This window comes from Chelonoidis abingdonii, chromosome 13 (genome assembly GCF_003597395.2).
Source record: "Chelonoidis abingdonii isolate Lonesome George chromosome 13, CheloAbing_2.0, whole genome shotgun sequence".
Classification (NCBI taxonomy): domain Eukaryota; kingdom Metazoa; phylum Chordata; order Testudines; family Testudinidae; genus Chelonoidis; species Chelonoidis abingdonii.
The window spans coordinates 16,274,762-16,284,547 of record NC_133781.1 but is presented as its reverse complement, the minus strand read 5'-3'; the positions used below and the strand labels follow the sequence as shown (position 1 = coordinate 16,284,547).

Here is a 9,786-nt window from a genome sequence, read left to right as displayed (position 1 = left end):
GCTCTACAAAGAGGAATAATAATAATTTTAGGAAGGGCTCGAATGGAGATATGGAGGCAGCTTTGTGAACTCTGCTAGGCAGGGAATTTAGCGTGGAAGAAAGCACCAAGACAGGAGTGGGAGAAAGAAATTAACCAAATTCTGATCTGATTTGCAGCCCCATTGCTTCTGACTGCCCAGGCCGGCGCAATCCTGAGCAGAATTTGGCCTTCCCATCAGGCAAGCTCATTGTTAACAAAGTTAGCAAGCTTGCCCCATGGAGCAGCAGAGCGTAAAACACCCGGGAGACCCAAGCGGGCTGTATGATGAAAACACCACCACTCCCTCCCTCCAAAGAAAACAAAGGCACTAGGTGGCCAGATGAAAAAACTACATTTCCCACAAGCCCCTCTCAGCCTCGCGAGAGGTAAAACGAGACTTGCCGGGGATCGGGTGGGACCCTTCCGGCTGGTGCGGTCTCTTCCGTTCGCAGCCGGCGGGGCAGCGGGTGAGTGTCTGGTGCGTGGATTCGGACTGTGGCAGGATCCGATGCCATCCTCGGTAACAGCACCTTGTAAGCACATGCGGGCTCGTGATATGTGAGCGGGTGGCGATTGTGCATCGCCCCGCGATGTGTCAGCTGGGTTGGTGCCCGGTTAGCGTGTCGCTGTGGTGGTGTAAGTGCTGCTCCCCTCCCCATCAGCCTGTGCGGAGGATCTTTGTCCGCAGGTCCCGTGGCTGCCTCTAGCTTGTTCTCTCCTCCCCCATGGGAGAGTGAATGGGGCCCGGGTGCCCCTCTGTCAATTGGCTCTGTTCCTCTGAAGCTACTGGCCCAACTGGGTATGGGGAAGCGGCTGGGAATGGGCTGGTGATAAAATGCCCCAATTAACCCCCCTGGTTTCCCCTGTTGCAGGTCCCTGCCAAAAGCATGCAGGACGAAGGGAAGCCCAGCAGCGCCCTGCTGAGCCCTGGTAAGTGTGCAGCTTAAATGACAATGCAGGCACAGGGGAAAGCTGCTCTGCAGTAGAGTGACCAGACAGCAAGTGTGAAAAATCGAGACGGAGAGTGGGAGGGGTAATAAGAGCCTATATAAGAAAAAGACCCCAAGATCGGGATTGTCCCTATAAAATCGGGACATCTGGTCACCCTATTCTACAGTCATCTGCCAGTTCCCCTTTCTCTGCCTCCGGAAAGCTTTCTTCAAGAGCCTGGGCTGAGGCATCCAAAGTCTTGGTGTAATTCAAGTTTAAAACCCACTCCTACTAGGTAATGTGACTTGTTGGGCTGTTGAGTTGTCTTTTAAAGCAGGGGTTCTCAACCTTCTTTCTGAGGCACCCCAACATCCTGTAAAAACGCCATGGCCCACCTGTGCCACAGCAACTCTTCTTCTGCATATAAAAGCTAGGGCAGGCCTGCCCCCTGGGCCCCATGTCTCAGGGAGCAGTGTGACAATAAGTTACTCAGGCTTTGACTTCAGTTCAGGGCCCCAGTCTGCGGTCTTGTGTGGTGGGGCTTTGGCTTTCTGTCTTGGGCCCTAGGGAGTCTAACATCAGCCTTAAGCATGGTGGCCCTGAAACCTGCCTGAGGACCCCTGGGCCCTTAGTTGAGAGACATTGCCTTAAACTACTCTAGGGTTCTCTGCGTAACTGTATATGCACTCATAGTGATTCCTGATTCTACCTACTGGGCATTGCCAGTGGCCTCTGTGCTAAATGTGTCTGAGGTGTGTCTATATCTCATGAATGTTAAGGTTTGTGATTCAAAGGGACACCTCCTATTCAGATATTCTGTTCCGATGACTCCTATATGTTATTGCCTACTTTGAAGGGAGAGTTTGAATTCTGCTTTTGTTGCCGAAATCACTTCCTTTTGGCTGTAAACTGAAAGTCACTTCTGGTCTTGGTAGCTCATGGGAAGTGTCTGAGAGTTTTCACTTCTAAAGGGAATCATTTTCCCCAAGGAACAGAGGCTGAGGCTGTTCCCTTTCTTGCTCAAACTTCTGCATTTTATGCACTACTTTGACACTTACCTTGACTTCCTATTAAGGTTAAGTAATATCCTTTCATTGGACCAACTTCTGTTGGTGGAAGGGACAGGCTGTGTATATATATGTGTGTGTGTGTGTGTATATGTGTATATATATATATAAAATATATATTTCTTAGTATATGTTCCCATTCTGTGCATCTTATGAAGTGGGCTGTAGCCCACGAAAGCTTATGCTCAAATAAATTTGTTAGTCTCTCTAGTGCTACAAGTACTCCTGTTCTTCTTGGTGTTCTTAAGGTCTCGTTCAGTTTCCCTTAACAGGGAACAGTCAGTGTGAAATCCAGTCGATATAACAAAGCTAAATTACATCAGGTTCTGCTGACTGCCCTTGCTAAGTATTACTGTTACACAAAACACGAACATGTAATTGTATATGGTGTGTTTCTCTCCTGCTTTGTGGGAGAACTGCACAAACAGAAAACCAAGAGATTTGGAAGTGTTCTTTAAAGTCTATAGGGATCTTTTCATTCACTTCAGTAAGGTTTGAACCATTGCCCTAACTGATTATTTGGGAAACAGTATAGTTAATGATACAATATGCTGCACGTGTCTCTGATGGACAAAGTAAGCTTTTTTAAAAGGTACAGTCGAATCTCAGAGTTATGAACATGAGTGACTTCAGTTTGTAAATCACACACCTCATTTGGAACCAGAAGGACACAATCAGGCAGTAGCAAAGATTGGGGTGAGAGGGGAGAAAATACAGTACAGTACTGTGTTAAAGATAAAGTTTCAAAGTTGTGTTAAATCAGTGTTCAGTTGTAAACTTCTAAAAGAATGACCATAATGTTTTGTTCAGTTACGAACAGCCTCTATTCCAGAGGTGTTTGTAACACTGAGCTTCTACTGTAAATAAACTTTTCCTTTGCTCTTTTCATTCCAACTAATCTTAAGGGGTTCTGGTAGCGCTGACACTTCAGAAAGAAGTGATTGATTTTTAAGCTGACTTTCCCATCAGTGTGAAGTGCTTCTCTGAGCAGTTCTGGTGTGAATTCTACTACAAAAGCAATACTCTGATACTGGAAAGATTTGTTTGTTTTCGGAGTGGGTGATGAGTTTGGCTAACAAACAGCCTTCATGCTGAATTTGCAATGCCTTTGCACAACAAAACCTCTAACTGAAATCTCCAAAAAAGAGAGTAATATTGAAAGTACATACTGCTGATGCCACCAGGCGTGGTTGTCATGTGGGGCGGAGAGCATGGTAATCAAAGGAACGGATGCAGTAAGAGTACAACTTATGGCTTTGCACACACTGACTTTGCCTGGTATGGGTCTTAACTGTTTTGAAAGCTGAGCAGGTGATGATACAAAGTTATCCCTGTCTGAAAAAGATCTTTTCACTTGTGGAGTTGTGATTCTGAAGCTCAGCACTGCAAAGTTGATTTAAGGAAACCCAGAAATGAAAGCTTGTCTGATTGTATGTTGACTAGCCCTAACCCTGTGACCTGTTTTTTAAATTCCTAGGGTGCAGCACCTCTTTCTATTTGGAAATCAAGGATGAGGCTTTTGGATGAGAGTATCCTTCCCACTAACCACCCATGAGTCTATAAGGAAGGAGGTGAAAATTTCTTTGATCAGTCTTGTTTGTCTGCTCATCTGCACAATGGTGAGACATGTTAGCATCTGTCTTGTGCTGTCAAAAAACTAGGTCCCTTTCATTGTTGTTGGGAAATGGAGGCAAGGCTGCTGTATTTAGTGGTTTTGGATGACTGTGTTGTGATCCCTACGGCTAATGAGTGCAGATATAAAAGCTCAGTGCTTGATTATTGTAATTATTCTGTCTCTTCCCTCCCACCAGTCATGACTGCTGCTTTGTTGTAGTAGACATTTTGAGTGTGCAAACCCCTTCGCTTTCAAAGATCACAAGTTGAAAGGTGGTGTTCCATGAATGGGGATTTAAGTCTGTCATTGTGCTAGGCTGGACAGCTGGGTGCTGTGACACTCAAAGGTGAGTTGTAGAATGGAGTACAGAGGGATTAGGTAACACTCCACTATGGAGACACTTGATGCAGCTCGTCCCACAAATAGATTAGTTACAGGAATAGAGCTAGTGAAAGAATAATTAGTCTGTGCATTGATCTGGACTTACACTGAAGCCTTTTTAAGCTTTCTTTCGCTGGAGGGGAGTCATAGATCAGAATCACCAAGTGATGACTCAACAGGGAATATAAAAGTTAACAGCACCTCCAAGGGATATATTAATAGTTTATTTTCCATATGTCCAGGTATATTTCATGTAATAACCCCTGAAATGTCTTATAGAAAGTGCTGGTGGATTCTTCCTGTATGTGGGGGTCGGGGGGGGGGGAGGTGTTAACAACATTTCCACATGATGTTTGCCAGAAGCTGGCAATGAGAGACAGGATGGATCACTTGATGATTACCTGCTCTGTTCATTCCCTTTGGGGCACCTGGCACTGGCCCAGGATACTGGACTAGATGGACCTTTGGTCTGACCCAGTATAGCCGTTTTTATGTTACATTCTTAATGCAGCGCAGGGTGGTCCAACTGGTGGCCCCCAAATGTGTCCATTCCACAGCAGACCTGCTCTAGAAAATGGTGTCCTCTGTGCAGCGTGACCTTGCACGCATTGTATGTGACCACACGCCACGTGGAGGACACCATTTTGTAGAGCATGTATTTCTGTATGTGGCTGGTGGAGGTGCCCCAAAACTAGCAGCCAGTCATGACCACTGAAAAGGTTGAACCAAGAGGGATGCTGTTGGCTTGAAATACAGTCAATAAAAATGAATTTTAAAGTAGCTTCAGATAATGGACCTTCCCCTTCTTGTCCCTGCCAGTGTGTGGTTTTGCAGCCTTGTCTCTCACGCAGGGGAAACTGATTCTAAACACCCAATGTTGATTGTACAACGGGCCCAAATTGGGAAGGGGTTGGGGAAGTGGTAGACTTTTTTTCAGTTTAGTAACTATAGGTAACACTTTAAGTTGGTGTCCTTGTAAGCAAGGATTTATAATGAGAAATCTTGGGGTGTGGATGCCTGCTCTTGAGTGGGTGACAAGTAAACAGCTGCAAAGAATGTTCTTTGGCCTCATGCCGAGCAGGTCTCTAGCCTGAGTGCTGAGCTGGTGATGATGTTAAGTTATCCCTGTCTGAAAAAGAAACCTTCCTTTGTGGAATTCTGATTCTCTGAGGCTCAGCACTTTCATGTCTGCTTTAATGAAACTGGAGGATCAAAGTTTACTTTAAGGACTGGTATGATGAATCTTTAACATGTGGCTTGTACTTGCATTCGCAGGATGCAATGTGTCTTCCACCCAATGATCCTGTACTAAAGAAGTGCCTGTCTCGAGCTAGCGAGCAGGTAAGGAATTGCGAGAAATGTTTGCCTCTGTGCTTGTGAGAAATCAACAGGCTTTTGGGGCAGCAGGGGTGGGTCATGGTGTACAGAGTGCTGATTCCTTGAACCTATTCCTTGCCAAAGAAGCATAGGAATGTAGTGGGTGATCATTAGTGTGTTCAGCTATTGCCCTCCTGAACAGATTGAATCCTGTCTCTCAGCAGGCTGTAACCTGATGTGTTGGATGACAAAGGGCAGAGGAAATGATGGTCCAAATGTTGCCGAAAGGAGCAGAACTCTACTTGATGTCCAGTTTCCCACACATTTCTCCTCCCTGCCAGTTGCTTAGTCTCTGTGATCATATCTGGGTTATACCTGCAGTGGGCAAGGCTGACACATTCTGCAGAGCTCTTTAGTCCTAACTCGGTTTTCAGTCTGCTTTTCTGTCCCTTGAAGTCTGTAAGCCAGTGATGTAATGTTATCCCTGTCTGACAGCTCAGCCATGAGGGGGAAAAACAAATATTCTGAGGCTTTTGAACTTTGCCCTGGCAGTTTATTTTTCTGCCTTGGTGACCTTTGTAGAAGATTAAAATCTGAAAGACAAGATAAATGATAGGATTCAGCACAGGCAAATGGGACACTCAAAGGACATCCTATCATGTGCAATCATCTGCTTTGTTCTTGGTGAAATCCTATAGAACTTGCACTCTGGGACATTTTCCAGGAGCTATCCTTTTTCTACATAATGGAACCCTTAAAAATAGGCATTGCCCAGTTTGGTGCATTCTGTAAAATCTTTAGCAAACACAAAATTGGTTGTGGATTTCATGTATAATAAAGGGGTTTTTTTAAGAGACACATATGTTGCCCTGGCTAGTGGGAGAATTTGAGAGGTTTGTGCTTAACTTGAGTGACCAACCTTCTGTTCACTTACAATCTGGTTTTTGTCCATTACCTTGACACTGCAATAACATGGTCAGTATTTCTGGTCAAATGAGCTTTGCAGCTTGTTCTGCTGGCAAAATGCTCATTTAACTAATTCTAACAGGTGGGGAGACTATAGGAACTTGATTGTGCCTTCTGTGGTGGCTCTTCTTATGGTGTCAACGAAATACGGGACATCAGAGGAATAGGCTCCTGGAAGCCAGGATTTGGATTGGTCCTTAACTACTTGATCTATGTGCTGTACCACTAGCACGTCAGTGTTCCACCTCCCCCCTGCACTTGTGACAATTGTTACTTCCCATCCCAAGCGACAGGCAGCAGCCAAATTTCGGTTAGTGTTTGAGTTTCAAGTGCATTGCATGATGCTCTGTTCAGTGCTGCCCTGATCAGTGCAAGATGCAAAGACATAGCAAGAGGTCATTCCTTTCTCCTCAGGGAACACAAGAGTCCTACTATCCTCCATCATACTCCACTTTTTCTCCATCCCTGAATAACCCCTTGATTCTTTTATCAAAACAGTAGGAGTAATAGCATTGAGAGCAAGAGGATTTTCTTGCTCTAGAGGCTACAGCAAGAGACTGGACATCCAATCCAGAGATTTACGTCCTGTTTCTGACTCTGTTCCTGACCTGCAGCTTGACCTTGGGCAAATCACTTAACGTCTGTAGCCCATGTCACAAATGAGGAGAACTCACTTTTTAAGCACTCTGAGATCTTGGATTTAAAAAAAAGTTTGCAAACAACTGACAATTAACTGCATTCTTTCTAGCAACTCACTGTAATTTAAACTTCAACAGGATTTCAAGGTGTGATCCATTTGCTGGAGGTCCCTGTAACACGTGCATGGTTCCCTGATCTGGAATGAATTGGACAGTGGATCCAAAGGTAACGGAACTCCTTTAGGCTTGAAACTTGGTATGTGGGATGGGGAGGAATGTAGTAGAAAAGCAGTGGATTTGTTTTAAGTGTTTGGTGTTTGACATGCAGTAGACTTGCAGTGAATTCCTGTACAAAACTTTCTGTTCTGTCATGTGGATTTTTCATGTCACACTTTGGCACAAAGTTAGGATTTGTTTAATTAGAAGGCATAATTTATGGGGTGGGAAAAACTGGAGCTGTCTGCTCCCAGGTTGCAAGTAAAATGAGAGAGGAAGAGAGACTAGAAATAGAAAATAAAAGTAAACAGTGTTCAGTACTTGTGGAAATTCAGAAACTGTTTCAACACCTCTTATTTGCCATATCTAGATAGTTGTTTTTTGCAGACTTTGCATGTCAGTTGACTTTGATAAGTCTCTAACTTCAGAATGCTGCTGTCTCTATATAGTCCCCGTTTATCAGTAGTTCTCATTTGGTTGTACCTGATATGTGCTCGTGAAGTCACCTTTGGGTAACTGCAGAGTTTCCTCTTTGCTGTTGAGTTTGACACAGCTCCATGGTGTCTGTTAAGGCGAGAATGGGTCTTAGACTCAAGTGGTGAAAAGGGATTGCTTGGCATGCTAGGAACATGGCTCCAGTGAGACTAGCTGTGACAATGACAGGACCAACCTTGCATCTGATAAAGTGCAGGTCTTTATCATGCCAGTCAGTAATAGAGCAAGAACTGATCTATCCATCATTTCAGTTAAGTCTTGCCAACCTCCTCAAATGATCTTTTGTATTCCCAGTAAAATAAGATGAATGGCTCCTTTGTGTCCTTGGCACTTGGCCACCTCCCTACTCTGATTTTTTGCAATACATTTGACAGCACAGAAGAAAGGGGCTTGTTAATGTCTTTCTTTACTGACTAGCTCCTGTCTTGTTTTTTTCCCCCCAGCAGGGCTGGCTGGAGAAGGAGAGAGCTGTTGACCAAGGAGGTTTTATCTTTCAGAAATAAATCATCAAAAATGTCAAGTGTCTGAGTTTCAGTGATGCTCTAAACCCAAAGTTAAGAGGGCTGCTTGGACTCACTCACCTATGATATATGTCGGACTCTAAAAGAGGCTATATCACTAGGATATAGAAACTGCTAGTAACATGCAGCACTTTACAGGGTTTTGAGAATGTAAGACCCTCCACACTGGGGCTTTTTTCCCAGACATGGCTATAGCCTTCCATGACTAACCAACCCCTACAGAAGCAAGAGACCTGCTTGCACCAGTAGGGTGTAGTAAAACTATTCCCTAACTGAGCTAAAAGTTCTAGATCATTCATGTTGGGCACTGATGTGGATTTGGACAATTCAGGTTGGTCTCTGTTCTCCCATCTGTTAAATGCAGATAAGAGGTATGTGCTCTGCAGGTATGCAATGAGTCAGTCTGAACATTGCTCTTTTCTGTATCTTACAATACAGAAAATCGAAGCTGAGATCGGACACAGTAGCATAGCTAGGTTGAGTTTCTGGGTATCCTGACACCTAGTCTTGTGCCCTAGCTGTTCCCCTATACAGTCTGCAGCGCTGAGTGCTGTTCTACAAGGATGACTGGGCCAAATAAACTGTTTTTTAAAATGTTAATTCTTGGGCTCAGAGCAAAGCAAGAGGGTGCTGGAGCCCCTGGCTGTAAGGATCACTTTCATCAGCCTTTACCAGCACTTGTTGCTCATGGAGTTCAGAACTGTTCACCCTCCCCTCCTGTGTAGAAATTCACTGCAGCAGTACCAACCTCTCCCCTAGTCAAACTGCTCTAACCCCTGCGATCGTCTGATGGCCAGACACACATTATATTGTTGCTCTGCTTTCAGTGCTAGCCTCTGCGAGTCATATTCTACCCCTATTCTCCACCACAAGCCAAAGCAACAAAAGAAAACATAAGATCATTCAACATTTATATAAAGTGGGAAAGTGTTTCAAATTACACTCCTCCATTGTGCTTTAGCATCCATCCATCACTAGTCATTACAATCTCCCTGTAGAACAAAACCAACCTGTTGTTGATCTACTCTTCCTAGTTACATGTAATTAACCTACAAAATGTAGCTTCAGGGTTAAAGAATGTTCCCTCCTTACTGCTGGCTAGGTGGGTTTTTTTATTTAGCTTTGATGGGGATTTAGTTTTAAGTAATGGAGGGGTGGATTCCATACATCTGCACAAGGGCTGGAGGCCTTCCTCTGAATATACACAGGCCCCCTAGGTTTGCAATGCAAAATAATGCATGGGGTCCCACCCAAAGCCTCCCATTTGATCAGGTCCACCTGCCCCAATTTACTGTAGGGAGGGGCTAATTAAGTTGTGACAACCCCATCATCATCTGTCAGTGAGACCCTCTGTTGACATCGCAATGTGGAGTGAAAGCCCCAGGAGTGTGGCTGAAGCACAGGTTGGAAAGTGAAGTGTACGTGCATGTGGTGGCTCTGGGGGCCTTCATACAGTTAAGGCTGCCTGGCTACAATGCTCTTCACCTACCCATCCAGTCTATTGAGGAGCAATGTCCATAAGCTCCATCCAGGTCTCCTCCACTATGGGATAGTGGCTGTGATGTGTCCCACCATGAAGATTTTGAACACAACAAATTAGGCTCTTCAGGGTTATGGCAG

General features: G+C 44.7%; 1 long non-coding RNA gene and 2 other non-coding genes across 5 annotated transcripts; all 3 read left to right on the top strand.

The window, feature by feature from the left end:
- The first annotated feature begins 474 nt into the window (after positions 1-474).
- Positions 475-8,165, top strand: LOC116832227 (uncharacterized). Of its 3 annotated transcripts, none has more exons than XR_004375414.2 (6): positions 475-553; positions 893-950; positions 3,495-3,636; positions 5,289-5,354; positions 7,073-7,160; positions 8,092-8,165. It is a non-coding gene; the product is annotated as an uncharacterized LOC116832227 (long non-coding RNA). The 3 variants fall into 3 exon arrangements; XR_004375413.2 differs by having other exon boundaries at positions 8,089-8,165; XR_004375412.2 differs by having other exon boundaries at positions 7,073-8,165.
- On the top strand, positions 3,321-3,398 carry LOC116832297 (small nucleolar RNA R38). The gene has a single exon (XR_004375428.1). It is a non-coding gene; the product is annotated as a small nucleolar RNA R38 (small nucleolar RNA).
- Positions 5,111-5,190, top strand: LOC116832296 (small nucleolar RNA R38). The gene has a single exon (XR_004375427.1). It is a non-coding gene; the product is annotated as a small nucleolar RNA R38 (small nucleolar RNA).
- Positions 8,166-9,786: the final 1,621 nt, after the last annotated feature.